This window comes from Ixodes scapularis, unplaced genomic scaffold (assembly GCF_016920785.2).
Source record: "Ixodes scapularis isolate PalLabHiFi unplaced genomic scaffold, ASM1692078v2 PGA_scaffold1__304_contigs__length_218370807, whole genome shotgun sequence".
Lineage (NCBI taxonomy): Eukaryota > Metazoa > Arthropoda > Arachnida > Ixodida > Ixodidae > Ixodes > Ixodes scapularis.
In genome coordinates, this window is record NW_024609846.1 from 125,094,735 (window position 1) to 125,110,589 (window position 15,855).

The following is a 15,855-nucleotide window of genomic DNA, read 5'->3' on the forward strand; positions in this document are numbered from 1 at the left end:
AGCATGTGCTCAAATTCTTCGCGAGCGATGCGGAGTTTCTCTGGAGCCAGACGACGGGGTCGGAAGTGAACCGGTGCGCCCGTTGTTTCAATGTGATGGTGGACATCGTGCGAAACCGGTCTGGTCCAGTCAGGAGCTCGCGTGAGGCTTGGAAAATCCTGGAGAGGAGGTCGGAATGGCCCGTCGATGTTAGAGCAGACTGACGCAAATCCTGCGGTGTCAGTTGTTGAGACGCCTTGCACGGAGAGTCGCGTTGTGGAGTCGAGCAGGCGTCTCTCCTTGACGTCTACAAGGAGGCTGTGGTGTTGTAGGAAGTCAGCGCCGATGATCGCGTTGCCTACGTCTGCGACCAGGAATACCCATCGGTAGACTCGTCTGAGGCCAAGATTTATGGTGATGGACCGTTCCTTGTAGACGGGGATCGACGAGTTGTTCACAGCCCGAAGGTAGTAGATGGGCGTCTGTGATCGATCCGCGCGTTTTGCAGGAACAGCGCTTACCTCGGCCCCGGTATCGACGAGATAACGGGTTCCCGTAGTCCTGTCGGCGATGTAAAATAGGCGACTTCCTGGTAGGTTCTGACTACTCGTTGCCTCTATCGGTTTGCGCCAGGAGCAGGGACGAAGGCAGTGCCGGGCGTCGGTGCCAAAGCGACGATGGTATACGCAGACGTCCGCTGAACTTGCGGAGCGGGAACGGTCAGCATTTCTGCAACGAGATGTTGAACGTCCACGTTGTTGTTGAGTGCGTGGACGATCTCGCCGGTGAGTTGCCGCGGTAACACTCTCTTCCAGCCGCTGGCAAAGCCGCTCGAGGTTGCCGTCAAACGATGGAGTGCCTGGCGGGGCAGGCATAGCTTCACTTCCGTCTTCTGCCGCCAATGTAACGCTGGCGACGGGTGGAGTGGCAACTTCAATAACGGCGTCTGCCAGGGCTGCGAAGCCTGTGAGGTCGAGAGCCGTAGCAGTGGCCAACACCATCTGGACGTTGGTTGGGAGGCGCTGAATAAATAGCTCCCGCAGCAGAGCGTCACCGATCGTGTTGGCGCGATCTCCAAGGAGCTGAGTCATCCGCCTTAGCAGCTGAGACGGACGTCGATCGCCGAGTTCTTCCGCCGAAAGAAGTTCTTGAAGGCGGGAGCGATCTGATGCCTCGGTTCTCTGCAGGAGAGCCGCCTTCAGCTGGTCGTAGGAAGCTGTGGCCGACGGTTGCGCAAGGATGTCGTATACTTCGTCGGCTGCTGCCAGCGACAGCGCCGAGACGACATGATGATACTTGCTCTCCTGGCTCGTCACACCGCTGAGATGAAACTGGGACTCAGCCTGCAGGAACCAGACCCTCGGGTTTCTGTCATAGTACGGCGGAAGTCGGACGGCAACCGATGAGATGGAAGCCGGGGATCCGGCCGCTGCTCTTTGGGGTTCGCCGTTGTCCATGGTCCTCGACCGGGTCACCAAATATGTGGGGGGCCGCGAGGCCCTGCCACGTTATTTAAAGTGAGGACATAGAACGAGACAAGCGAACGACGTGTCTGCCTGTGATGGCGGCTTCAGAGCATTCTCTTGCACGCGCTCCCCGAGGCGCGTGCGCGTGCTGCGCCTCGAGCCATCTCTTTTATTTTCATGAGAAGAATGGATCTGTGGGTGCGCTGCACCCTACATCTGCTTCTCGTAGACGGGTGTCCTGGCTTGGCCCGACCAGGATGATTCAGTCAGTCGCCTCTTCTACCCTCTTCTTCCTTCTTTCACTTTTCCTCCCACCTCTTTCTCTTTTCTTCTACACTCTCTTCCTTCCTTTTTCACCTTCTTAGGCGGCAAGGGCCAACCTTGAGTGGAAACAGGACCTATCCCTGCAACCACACTATACTCCGTTCCACCTTCAGTCCGAGCGCAGTGGACGCCACGAGCCATCCCAGCCGATCCAGCGCCGGGAGATAATCGCGTGACCTGCCGGTGGGGCGGGGCGACACAGGGAGCTCAAGGTCGCATGACACTCCCTCAACGCCGCATTGGCTGGGATGCCTCCTAGCGTCCGCTGTGCTCGGACGGAAGGTGAAACGGAGTATAGGGTATAGTGCCCGGGCAGCACTGGTAGCGTAATTGTGTCAGCCAAGCCCTCTTGCTATGGCACATTACCTACCCCCTTGTTGGGCTCCGTGGTGGGCGGTGCACCCGGGCACTGAACTTTCCTCCCATCTTTATGGGTTCCAGGCAAAAACCTACTGATCGGGCCCTGAAAAGGGTCCGCACCGAAGCAAAAGACATTCCCGCAAAACGTGTTGAATTTCTAAAATTCCCGAAGTTTCTTGTACTACATTCAGAAGACGAAAAGCCACTTGCAAAGTTATCCCCTTTTCTGGTATCAAAAGTTCTTGAAGGTATGATTGGAATGAATTTTAATGCAAAAAAGATGGCATCGGGTGACCTTCTTGTGGAAATTAATACAAAACAACAAAGTGAAGCTCTCCTAGCTTTGAATGCCGTCGCAGACTACAAAGTTAGCGTAACGCCTCATCGCAAGCTAAGCACCGTACAGGGAGTCATCTCTGAGGATGACCTGCTTGAAATATCCGAGGCAGAAATTGTTGAGGGCCTTTCTGGTCAAGGGGTTGTAGCTGCGCGCCGCATCACCATCCGCCGAGATGGTGTTGAAAGAAAAACCAAACACGTCATCCTGACCTTTGACTCTACCACACTACCTGAAACTCTGAAGGCAGGATATCTACAGTGCCGTGTACGGCCCTATGTGCCGAACCCTCAGAGATGCTTCAAATGCCAACGGTTTGGCCATGGGTCGCGGAGCTGTCGGGGAGCCGACACTTGCGCCAAGTGCTCCAGCAGAGAGCATGCCGCTGACACCTGCGATAACCATCCGAAATGTGCCAACTGTGACGGTCCTCACCCGGCATACTCTCGCTCCTGTCCATTATGGAAGCAAGAGAAAGAAATTCTCACTTTAAAGGCAAAGGAAAATATTCCCTACCATGAGGCCAAAACACGTTTTTCTTTCTTGGCAAAAGGCGGATATGCCGAGGTCGTGCGTAGGGGACATGCACGGCCAGTAATGGCATCGGCGGGAACACAGACGTCTCCGGACGATCTGCAGGTCTCGTCGGAGTCCCCACCGAAACCCGCAGGGACGGTGCCAGCGGCACGATGTCCCAAGCCCAGGGAGGGTGCTGGCTCGCCAGCATCCACCCCCGAGCAGGGGATGGCCCCCCCTGCCCTGTTGGGCCGGGGCCAACCACCCCGAACCACTGCCCCGAGGAAGCCCGGTGAAACGTCGAAGCAGTTGGCCCCTAAGGGTCAGCTGACGACACCACCGGAAGAGCCCATGGAAGAGTGTGGGCTCAGATCCGACGACGAGGCTATCCTCTCGGGATCGGAGTCCTCCCTCGCTGCTCCCACTACCTCTAGTGGGAAGCAGAATGACTGCGCGAAAAAGAAAAACGCTCCGCGCATAAAAATTGATTTTAAACCCTAGTAACGTGTTTTTTACCCATTTTTGCAGTTTATAACTTAAAGTTTATTTTAATTTTAGCACTGCTATGACTAAGCAATTAGGTATCATGCAGTGGAACTGTCGCGGCCTTCTTCGTAATATTGATGACGTTAATTTTTTTCTCGATGAGCTTTGTCCCTGTTTGCAGGAAACCCATCTGACCGACAAACACACACAGGTCTTACGCCGGCACCAGGTTTTTAGGAAGGATCGCCTTTCTCCTAGCCCTTCTGGAGGTGTCGCAGTTGTAGTGCAGAGCGGGGTTGTGTGTGCTCAGGTTCCTCTACAAACACCACTCGAGGCAGTAGCAGTTCGCGTTCTCCTTGACCGACTCGTCACCCTCGTCTCTCTCTACCTGCCACCCAACGTTCCACTGCAGCTCCACGAGCTACAAGGACTCATAGATCAGCTGCCTGAGCCTTTTTTAATTCTAGGTGATTTTAACGCTCACCACCCTTTGTGGGGTAGTGTTCGTCAGGATTCCCGTGGTGGAGTTTTAGAACGACTTTTATTATCCTTCGGGCTCTGTCTTCTGAATAAAAAGGAGCCAACGTTTTTTAGCGCTGCTCATAACACCTTTACATCAATAGACCTTTCCATATCATCATCAGCTTTACTTCCATGCTTTTCATGGAAGGTTTTAGATAATCCATTTGGCAGCGATCATTTCCCCATAATTTTAGAAAGTTCAATACCCCTTCCTTCGCTTTCGACCCGCCTTCCAAAGTGGAAATTAGAGAAGGCTGACTGGGCTCTTTTTGGTTTAAATGATCGCTTTTTTGCAGTATGTCCCCCGAGGAGGCGACGGTGTTTGTCACTGAATGTCTAATTAATGCTGCTGCATCTTCTATTCCGCAAACATCCGGCGTCCTACCCCGGAGATGCAAACCCTGGTGGAATGAGGACTGCACAGTCACTCGCAGGAAACAGAACAAGGCATGGGGTATATTTCGCCGTTATCCCACTGCATTGAACCTGATTGAATTTAAAAAATGTAAGGCCAAGGCACGTTGGACACGGAAACAGGCAAAGAGGACATCATGGGAAAAATATATATCTTCTCTAAATAGCTTTGTCCCAGCTAAAGAAGTTTGGGATCGCCTGCGGAAAGTTCGAGGAGATTACCAATCTTTCCGAACTCCTCTGTTTTCTTCCCCCTCTGCATCGCTGAAAGATCAAGCAAATGTTCTTGGGGAGCATTTCCATCTTATTAGTAGCTCCTCTAATTTTAGCGAAAAATTCAAGAAGTTCCAGTCGACTGTTGAAAAGCAGCCCATCTCGATGTCGGAGGGTGGTTCCTTTTTTTTACAATAGACCATTCACATTGTGTGAACTCGAAGTCGCTCTTGGTGCAAGGAAGCAGTCTGCACCAGGGCCAGACAGACTCCACTATGAAATGTTGAGGAAACTGTCCCCTGAATCTATGAACGGTCTGTTAACTTTCTTTAATGATCTATGGCAAGCTGCTGCCTTTCCTCGTTGCTGGAAACATGCCCACATAATCCCTTTTTTGAAACCTGGGAAAGACCCTTCCATTCCTACAAGCTATCGTCCCATCGCACTCACAAGTTGCTTAGGGAAGACTTATGAGCGGCTTGTGAATCGTCGTCTTGTTCATTTCTTAGAGACTGAGAATTTTTTTGATAAAAACCAGTGCGGCTTCCGGGAGGGACGAGCGACCACCGATCATTTGGTTCGCCTAGAGACCGCTATACGTGAGGCATTTGTACACCGGCAGCATTGTGTCTCGGTGTTTTTTGATTTACACAAAGCATATGATACCACATGGAGGTATGGAATACTTCGTGACTTGTACAACTGTGGTGTACGGGGCCGCATGCTTCAGTGCATACAGAACTTTCTCAGCGAAAGAACCTTTCAAGTTCGATTGGGCTCCACACTTTCAGATGTTTTTTCTCAAGAAAATGGTGTTCCTCAAGGAGGAGTGTTGAGCGTTACCCTCTATGCTGTAAAGATTAACAGTCAAGCTAAGGTTATGCCATCATCAGTAACTTACTCTCTATATGTGGATGATGTGCAAATCTCTGTGTCTTCCTGTAACCTCTCCAGTTGTGAAAGACAATTGCAGCTTACAATCAATAGAATGTGTAAGTGGGCAGACGAAAACGGCTTCAAATTTTCTCCTGAAAAAACAGTCTGTGTTCCTTTTTCATTACGCCGGGGATTGTCTCTTGATCCTTCCTTGCATCTTAATAGCATTGAGATATCAGTCCAACGAGAACACAAATTTTTGGGTGTTATTTTTGACAAGAAACTTACCTTTGTACCCCATCTGAAGAATTTGAAACGGAAATGCTTGATGTCATCAAGCATCCTAAAAGTGCTATCGCATATGTCGTGGGGTGCTGATAGGCGCTGTCTTCTACGACTGTATAACTCCTTAGTTCGATCCCGCCTCGACTATGGTGCAGTAGCATATGGGTCAGCGCGGCCATCCGCTCTTAAGATGCTTGACCCAGTACACCACCTTGGACTACGACTTTCTACAGGTGCATTTCGCACATCTCCTGTGAAGAGTTTGTATGCTGATACGCATCAAATGTCCCTTGAGGAACGGAGGCAGTACCTCAGCGTCTCTTATGCTTACAAAGTACTTTCGAACCCAAAGCATCCCTCCTACAGTGCCCTTCATGCTTGCAGAAGTTCACAGCTTTTCGAAAACAAGCCGAGCATTGTTAGACCATTAAGCCTCCGTTTGCAAAGTACTTGTCAATCCCTTAATATCCCCCTCCATGAGATTCCCTTGCTTAAAAACACTCATAGGGTTGCTCCATGGGATGTTCTGCCGATTTTCTGTGACTGGTCACTTGCAAAATACAGTAAGAGGGTCATTTCACCACAAATCCTCCGGCAGGAGTTCCTCTCCTTGCAACAAAAATATGCAGACTACCTGGAGTTTTATACAGATGGGTCCAAATCGTCGTCTTTTGTAGGGTGTGCTTTCTATTCCGCCTCCTACAGTAAAGCCACACAAGTTGACTCTAGGGCAAGCATTTTCACTGCAGAGCTTTATGTTATTTTACTAGCGGTCGAACATATACTCGACAATAGTATTATGAAAGCTGTAATTTTTGTCGACTCACAAAGCGCCTTATTGGCTGTGTCCTCCCTGATGCCCACAAAGAATTGCCTTGCACAACAGCTACATAGTAAGATCAATAGCTCCCTGCGACGCGGTCGGGACATTAAGTTTTGCTGGGTGCCAAGCCACGTTGGGATTTTGGGCAATGAAGAGGCGGATAAATTGGCCGTGTCTGCCCAAGGCTCGTCTATAACATTCAATTGCTTACCTTACCAAGTCTTGAAACCACTTCTGAGGAAATCTATTTTTCTCAAATGGCAGCTGGAATGGGATACACAGAGCAACAACAAACTTCACATTATCAAGCCCGTTCTGGGCGTTTGGGAGAGCTCTTACAACAGGGAACGTCGTGTGGAGGTTCTTCTATGCCGTCTAAGAATAGGTCACTCCCGTGTGACAAATCAGTATCTGCTTCGTGGTGAGGATGTTGCACTATGTGAACATTGTGGAGAGCTTCTGACCGTGTTGCACATTTTGTGGCATTGTTCGTCCCATCAACCACTCCGTCAATCATGTTTTCTCGAACTTTTTAGGGATCATCTCCCATTTCATCCCTCTTTTTTGCTTGGTGATAAACCTTTAGTTCCATTCAGCCGTGTCTTAGACTTTTTAAAACAAACTGGGTATTTATACCATTTGTAAATATGTAGCCTCAAAGTAAACTTTTGTTCTAATATGCTCTAAATACGTTAAGTTTGGCGCAGTATGGCCCTCGTTGCTGCTGCGCCAATAAACTCCTAATCATCATCATCATCATCATCATCATGTTCGTTGCCTTTGACCTTTGATCTCGACTTCGGACCCTTGACTGCTCCTCCTCGCCATCTCCCCTTCCATCTCCTCGGTCTCCTTATTCCTCCTTCCCCTCTTCCTCTACTCTTTTGTCCACCTTCCTCTTCCCGCTACCCATCCTACTCATCTTTCCTCCCCTCTTCCCCCTACTCTCTCGTTGGAGTGATTCTCTGTTCATGGCCTTTGACCTTTTCTTTTTGGTGGCAGCTGCATATGGCTCTTCATTTTGAGTGGTCGAGGAGGTGTGATTTTGTGTCCATGCAACCGAGGCCTATGATCTGCGATGTTTTACGTCTTACCTGGCCCCACCCCGTCCCATCTCCTCATTCCCCTCCACTCCTTCTCCCCCATTGGTCTCATATTCCCTCTGTGTGCTCTTCTTCCCCTCTTTCCTCTCTCCTCCGTCTGATCTTGGTCCTCCCTGCCCCACTTCTCTTCATCTTTCTCTTCATGCTCCCTCAGCCTCTCATCCTCATTCCCCGTTTTCTTTTGTCTCCTCTCTTCCTTGTGTGAGCATGTGTTTTTGGCCTTCGACCTTCATACTTGACCTCTTTCTTCCTGCCTCTATTCTCCTTCCCCCCTCATCGCTCACCTTCCCCCTCAACCGTCTCCCTTTTCCCCTCCTCTGTCTATGAGACAATGGCTACCGCCAGTCGTCTCACTTGCAGTGTGCTGCAATGAGCCGCCACTTTTTGAGTTGTCCGAATAGAGTGCTGAGCTGTAAATTGGACTGAAATATGAGCTTCTGCATGTAACTATTTCAAATTTTCAACCAGGGTGTATCTTATACTGCACGCTCCAAGATTTCTCTAAATCTCTATGGCAAGCACTGGCGCAGACAACCGAGACAGGGCGAAAGTAAAAAAACCCAGTCGCTCGATTTGACCTGAGTTCGTCGTGAAATTAGTCCTCGCTTCTATTTTAAATACTAGAAATCATTTTGCAGCAAGCTCGGGTCGGATAGAGCAGTCGGTCGACCCCAAGAGCTCTCTGCGACCTGGCTGTAGGGTAATCATGTTCGTATTTTTCACAGAAACAGAGCTACGCTTCGAAAATAACGCAATAGAGCACACAACTAAAATACACTTTTGGTGATAATTTCAGCTAGCTACGTGTTCCAAATCAATTTACAGGCTACGACTCTCATGCCATCCTATACATGTTCGGGAGGTCTTTGGGTCGTCGCGTCACCAGCGTGAGTTTTCCACCTTTGATAACACAATAACACCCCATGACTTCACCCTCTTGTTATCTTTAGCATGCGTTCCAAAAGCTGGACATTCGAATGACCTTAACCTAAAAGCTATGATGAGGGTGCATGCTAGCTCGTGAATTTTGAGCAGACTCGCCAACCCGTTAAGGGGCAGGAAGGAAGCAAGGAAATGCCATACACACAAATGAATTCAATTTTATCATAAACCTTTTGGACAGATATTTTTTTAATTTTCTGAAATCTTTCCAGGGTACATTTTGAACATTTGTTTCAAACACGCCCGTCACAAGCATTAGAGCGGTCTTTCTGTTTGTAAAAAAATAAAAATGTTTGAACAAGAGAATCAACATTGAACTATTATAAGTTTGGTATCTTCGTGTATCCTTGACCAGCCTCTGTGTGATGTGGTGATGCGTCACATTTCGTCACATTAGGCCAACATTGCTGCATAACATTGCCCGTATGTCAGGATGGAAATGTTACCAAGAGGTTATTTCTAAACGTTGCTCCAGTGTTGCTTCTCTAACATTCCTGGAACGTTTGCCTATGTGATGTAACGTTACATGACGTTCAGTGACAGTCAAACAATGTTACAGGAGAACGTTTCTGTTACGTTAGTTTTCAAACATTGCTATAACATACCCAAATGTGCCCCAACGTTACATTACATTTCTGACATTCCAGTCACGTTATGGCAACATATGGTGCTACTAGGGTACATTCGCCGCCAGTCTAAGCGAGACAATTTCCAGGGGTATGCCTCTTCAATTAATAGCACTGCAACATTAAAAGAAGTCTGGGATAAAGTTCATCGGATCGAGGGGCGATACCATGCTTTCGCAGTCCCACTTCTTTCCCATAATGGGATCTGTCCAGAGAGCCTAGAGGGTCAGGCCAATCTTCTTGGTCAGCATTTCGCTCATGTATCAAGTTCCAAAAACTCTTCCTCTGCATTTCTTCGATACAAAGAGCAAGCGGAAGCGCATGCCGTGAAGACCTCAGGTGGTGTTCGCGAGGCTTACAATCAACCCCTCACACAGCACGAGCTCGAAATGGTCCTTCGCTCAACTAAGCCTTCAGCTCCTGGACCTGATGGTATCCACTACCGGATGCTTACTCACCTTCATCCTTCTACGCTACTCCTTATTTTGTACCTCTTCAATCGCGTCTGGCAAGAGGGTAGATTCCCACTGGCATGGAAGGTAGCCACAGTCATACCACTTCTGAAACCCGGGAAGGACGCTTCGTCCGCATCTAGCTACCGCCCAATTGCCCTCACCTAAGCAAGACATTTGAACGCATCATTAATAAAACGCTCATGTACTTCTTAGAAAAACAAAACATTTCAGATAAAAATCAGTGTGGTTTCCGTTCCTGCCATTCCACTGTTGACCACTTGGTGCGTCTTGAAACCACAATTCGTGAGGCTTTTGTTAATAAACAACACTGCATATCAGTGTTTTTCGACTTGGAGAAGGCATACGACACAGCATGGCGCTATGGAATCCTTCGTGACTTGTATGAAGTAGGGGTACGTGGCAGGTTGCTTGCTATCATAAAGAGCTATTTATCTGAGCGAACCTTTTTTGTGAAGTTGGGCACTGCTCTCTCCAGAGAATTTGTTCAGGAGGCTGGAGTTCCGCAAGGCGGTGTCTTGAGTGTTACTCTCTTTATAGTCAAGATGAACTCAATAGCCCGGTCTATACCTCCATGTGTGCAATACTCTCTTTATGTGGACGATCTCCAGATATCCGTTTCATCATGCAATCTTTCCATTTGTGAACGTAGACTCCAAGTTGCAGTCAACAACCTCTTGAAGTGGGCAGACGAAAATGGTTTTAGGTTTTCTCCTGATAAGACTGTGTGTGTCTGCTACTCTCGGAGAAGGGGAATCTCCGTAGAGCCTTCCTTACGAAAGCACCAGACTCCCATCCCGGTAAAGAAGGAGCATAAGTTTCTGGGTCTTATTTTCGACCGTCAACTGTCCTTCATATCTCACATAAAGAATCTGAAGATAAAATGTCAGAAATCACTGAACCTCCTTAAAGTTCTGTCCCACAAGACATGGGGCTCTCATCGTCTATGTCTTTTACAAATTTATCGCTCTGTGATTCGCTCACGTCTGGACTACGGTAGCTTTGTATACGGATCTGCTAGGCAATCAGCTCTTAAGGCACTAGACCCCATCCATCATCACAAACTTCGTTTAGCACTTGGAGCCTTCAGAACGTCGCCTGTGCTCAGTCTCTATGCTGAAGGAAATGAGATGTCTCTTGACAGACGGCGTTTCTCCCTAGGGTTTATGTATTCGTTAAGGATACGTTCAGTCGCTCAGCATCCAGCCCGGAAGGTTGTGGAGAGCACTGGATACCAGAAGACATTCGAAAACAAGCCTAGCATTATCCCTCCATTCGTGATGAGAAACAGGAATTTGGCAGAATCTATTGGGATAGACAGTAAGCTCCCAGTTAATACAGTTGCAAGGACGGTGGCTCCATGGGATTTTAACTGCGTACGTTGTGATTTTTCATTAACAAAGTTCAATAAGAAGGATACCCCAACTGAGGTCATGCGACAAGAATTTTTCGAACTCCACAAGGAACACGATTCTCATTCCCACTACTACACAGACGGCACAAAAACTGAATCATTTGTTGGCTGTGCCATGATTGGCCCTTCAGTAAGAAGTGTTCGTAGGCTTAATTCGTCCGCTACTGTTTTCACTGCTGAACTGCATGTCCTTCTGCTTGCGGTAGATCACATCATCCAAACAAGTAATTCTCGGTCAGTTGTATATACAGATTCGCTGAGTGCTTTACGGGCTCTGACATCGCTTGAAACCCCAAAGAATGCCCTCGTTGTTTTATTACAAAACAAAATAATAACGGCAACCAGAAAAGGATGTAATGTTCTATTCTGCTGGGTACCGAGCCATGTTGGAATCCCAGGGAACGAAGAGGTAGATCGTGCTGCGGGCACTTCTGGCTCCCGTGCTGTAGACATTAGGAGCATCCCGTACAGAGATTACTGTGCCCTAATTAAATACCATGTTAAAGCCCAGTGGCAAGCAGAATGGAGCCTACAGGTGTCAAACAAACTGCACATGATTAAGCCTTTTCTTAGTGAGTGGCAGAGTGCTAGGCACAGAGACAGGTTTTATGAGGTAGTCCTTTGTCGACTACGCCTAGGACACACGCGGCTCACGCACGGACACCTCTTACGTGGGGAGGACCCTCCTGGATGTGAACATTGCCAGGAACCGCTGAGTGTCTCACATATCCTTCTAGAATGTCCTGCGTGTGAAGAAAAACGCCTCCACTACTTTTTCCAACTGTACAAAGAGCATGTTCCTTTACACCTATGTGTGTTACTTGGAAATGAGCCACTGCTCCCACCCACCCAGGTTTTTAAGTTTTTAAAAAGCGTTGATCTTTTACACAAATTGTAGCATTATTTATAATGTATGGTCCTACTCTTATTTTATACATTCTGCAAATTACCAGCTACTAGAGCTCTTTCTTCTCCAAAATCCTCTTCTGCAATAGTATAATTTCTTGGCACATCATAGCCTCAGCTGCTTTTGCGCCACAAAACCCCAATCTACTACTACTACAGGTTGAATGATCGACCGAAAAGGTTGTGATTAGGTAATGTAATTATAACCTTACTGTCTTCCCAAACAGTGTTTTCCCCGCAGGGGGCACCTGTGAAAGCAGGTGTTTGGAGAGTGGCGTCTCCACGGACCCCGAGCCATGCGGATTCGCCCGCCCACGTATGGCTGTGCGTGGCTTTCCCGTGTCCGAGGAAAAGGGCATCTTGGTGGTTGAGTCGAGCTCGGGGTAGGTTTGGACCCTTCGGGGCCCCCCGGGTGAGGCAATACACCACTTCGGCCCCTGCTTCTCGTAGACGGGAGTCCTGGTAAAGCCCGGCCAGGATGATTCAGTCTAGTCGCCTTTTCTTCTACTATCCCCTCCGATCTTTCACTTTTACTTGTCCTGTTTCCTTCTATTCTTTCTCATTTCTATTGCTTCTTTTTTCCCTTCTTTGGCGGCAAGGGCTAACCTTGGGTGGCGATAGATACTCTCGTCTAAACCACACTTGGTTATAGCGTCTTGGTAGCACTGGCAGAGCAGCATTCTCAGACAAGCCCGTACTGTTATGAGGTGTTGCCTGTCCCCTCGTTGGACTCCGTGGTGGGTGGTGCGCCACAGGTGCCGAAGTTTTTTGCCTTTTTTATGGCTGCCCCTCCTAAACCAAAACCCGGTTCGTGGTGACTTGGCAAGCGCCTGCGCCCCGAACCTCTTGTCATAGCTAAAGAGTCTAAATCAGACATGTTTACGAAGTTCTTTGTACTCCATTCAGAAAATGACCAGCGTCCAATGTCCAAGCTCTCGCCTTTTGCTGTTGCAAAGGTCCTTGACTCGTGCCTTGGAGACGATTATAATGCGAAAAAACTGTATTCCGGAGACCTGCTTGTGGAAGTAAACTCGAAGAAACAAAGCATTGCTTTGCTCACCTTGAACACCATTGGAGACGTAAAAGTCACAGTGTCTCCTCACCGCACCCTAAACACCATTCGTGGGGTCATTTCTGAGGACGACCTCCTGCACAGCAGCGAAGAAGAGATCCTTGAAGGCCTCCACTCTTCTGGAGTAGTTGCCGTAAAGAGGATCATGTTCCGGAAAGATGGATCAGAAACTCCCACAAAACATCTCATAGTCACCTTTGAGCGTCACTGTCTCCCTGCTTCTGTAAAGGCTGGCTACATAAACTGTCGCGTCCGTCCATATATCCCAAACCCCCAAAGGTGCTTTAGGTGCCAGCGGTTTGGGCACAGCTCGCACAGCTCGCGCAGCTGCCGTGGAAGAGAGACATGCGCAAAATGTGGGAGCACGGATCATGTATCTGATGTGTGCGAGAGCTCACTGTGTTGTGCAAACTGTAAAGGACCCCATCCAGCATACTCACGTGCATGCCTTCTGTGGAAGCAGGAGAAAGAGATCTTGACCATCAAAACGAAAGAAAACGTCAGCTACCCAGAGGCCAACAAACGCTACTCGTTTCAATCTTTGGGCTCCTATGCTGATGCCGTGCGCCGGGGACCTGCACGGCTAAGAGCTACAACGGGAACACAGACGTCCTTGGACGGTTTGTGTGACCCTTTTTTGTCCCCCTCAACCTCAGCAGGAGCGGTGCTAACAGCTCCGCCCTCGGACCGAAAGGTGGATGCCGGTCCGTCGGGATCCACTAAAAACCAACCACAGGGGACTGTGCCTTGTGCACCCCCTGCCTCCCAGCCACCTAAAGGCCGTGGTCTCTATCGTGCCACTGGTGGCTCCCGTATACCTGGCCAGCCGCCTGGCCTGGGGGACCCGAAGGGTCTTCCAGCAGCGGCTCCAGACGAACCGATGGACGAGAGCGGGCCCCAGTCCCTAGAGGACAGGCCCCACTCTAGTTCAGAGTCCTTACCCTCGGCCACCTGTGATACTGCAGGTAGGCCGAAAGATACGTCCAAAAAGAAAAATGCACCTCGAATTAAAATCGACTACAAAGTTTAGCTAGATCATTTTCTGAAAAATACCACCTTACATATGATGGAAGAAGTCCTCCTCCAATGGAACTGTCGAGGATTGCTACATAACTATGATGATGTGTGCTATTTGTTAGACCATCATCATCCATTAATCTTTTGCCTTCAAGAAACCCATTTGAATCACAACCATTCTGGATTTTTAAGGCACTTCCATGTTTTTCGAAAAGACCGTTTCCATTCTTCCCACACCTCAGGTGGGGTAGCAATAATAGTTCAGCGATCTACTCCATGTATTGAGGTACCCCTTAATACTACATTGGAGGCTGTGGCAGTTCGTGTTTTGTCTGACCGCTTGATGACGGTTTGCTCCATTTACATACCTCCTAATCATCCTCTAACTTGGGACGAACTTCAATGTCTGTATGACCAACTCCCACGACCAGTTTTAATCCTTGGAGATTTTAATGCTCATAACCCTATATGGGGTAGTGGAAGATGTGATACACGAGGATCAATGATTGAACGATTTATTTCTTCTACGGGATTATGCTTGCTCAACAACTCGCAGGCTACATATTTTAGTGCTCCAACCCGCTCATTCACCTCCATTGACCTGTCACTTTGTGACCCAACATTGTTCTTTCTCTTCTCATGGGGGGTCAATCCTAACCCATTTGGAAGTGACCATTTTCCCATAATTTTAAATCGCATTGGGCGACCGGTTACACTTCCAATGCGAACTCCTCGTTGGAAGTTGGAAAAACTGACCAGTTTGACGAAGCAAACTGGTCAGTTTTTAAACAAGCATCCCTTTTAGCGTGTACATCTCTCCATGAGCTCTCCATTGATCGCATAACTGAGCATATCACCAAGCATATTTTAGAAGCATCAATCATGGCCATACCCATGACATCAACACATCTTCCCAAAAAACCAAAACCGTGGTGGAATAACGACTGCCGCATGGCAAAAAAGAAACAGAACAAAGCATGGGGAATTTTCCGCCGATACCCTACACAAACTAATCTCATCACCTTTAGGATAATGAAATCTCGCGCTCGGTCGATTCGCAGGAAGTCTAAGCGAGATAGCTTCAAGGGATACGCGTCTTCCATAAACAGCAGTGTTTCGTGCAAAGAGGTATGGGACCGAGTGCATAAGATCAATGGCTGCTACCGTGCATATTCTATCCCTCTTTTGACTATAGGAATCTGCCCCGAAAGTATTGAGGAGCAAGCTAATCTACTAGGAGAGCATTTTGGGTCTGTCTCAAGCTCTGATCATTATACGCCAGCTTTCATTCGGCACAAACTCCATGCTGAGAAAATATCCATAAATACCTCAGGAGGCAATCAAGAACCTTATAATGTACCATTTACACTACATGAACTTGAGGCTGTACTGCATAGTCCCAAGCAGACTGCCCCTGGCCCTGATGGTATTCACTACACTATGCTATGTCACCTACATCCCTCAACGCTTGATCTCATTTTGTACTTATTCAACCGTGTTTGGTCGGAGGGTCATTTCCCGTCGTCTTGGAAGGTGGCCACTGTCATTCCTTTGCTTAAGCCAGGCAAGGATGCTTCATGTGCTTCCAGTTACAGACCGATAGCACTAACGAGTTGTCTCTCAAAAACACTGGAGAGAATGATAAACAAAAGACTTATGTATTACCTAGAAAAAAGCAACCTTCTAGACAAATATCAGTGC

The 15,855-nt window shown here is 48.3% G+C and overlaps 1 non-coding gene across 1 annotated transcript in view; it reads right to left on the reverse strand.

Moving 5' to 3' along the window:
• The window catches only part of LOC120849505, a 69,738-nt gene that overhangs the window by 37,775 nt on the left and 16,108 nt on the right, over window positions 1-15,855 (reverse strand). The gene's annotated exons all lie outside the window — the stretch shown is intronic.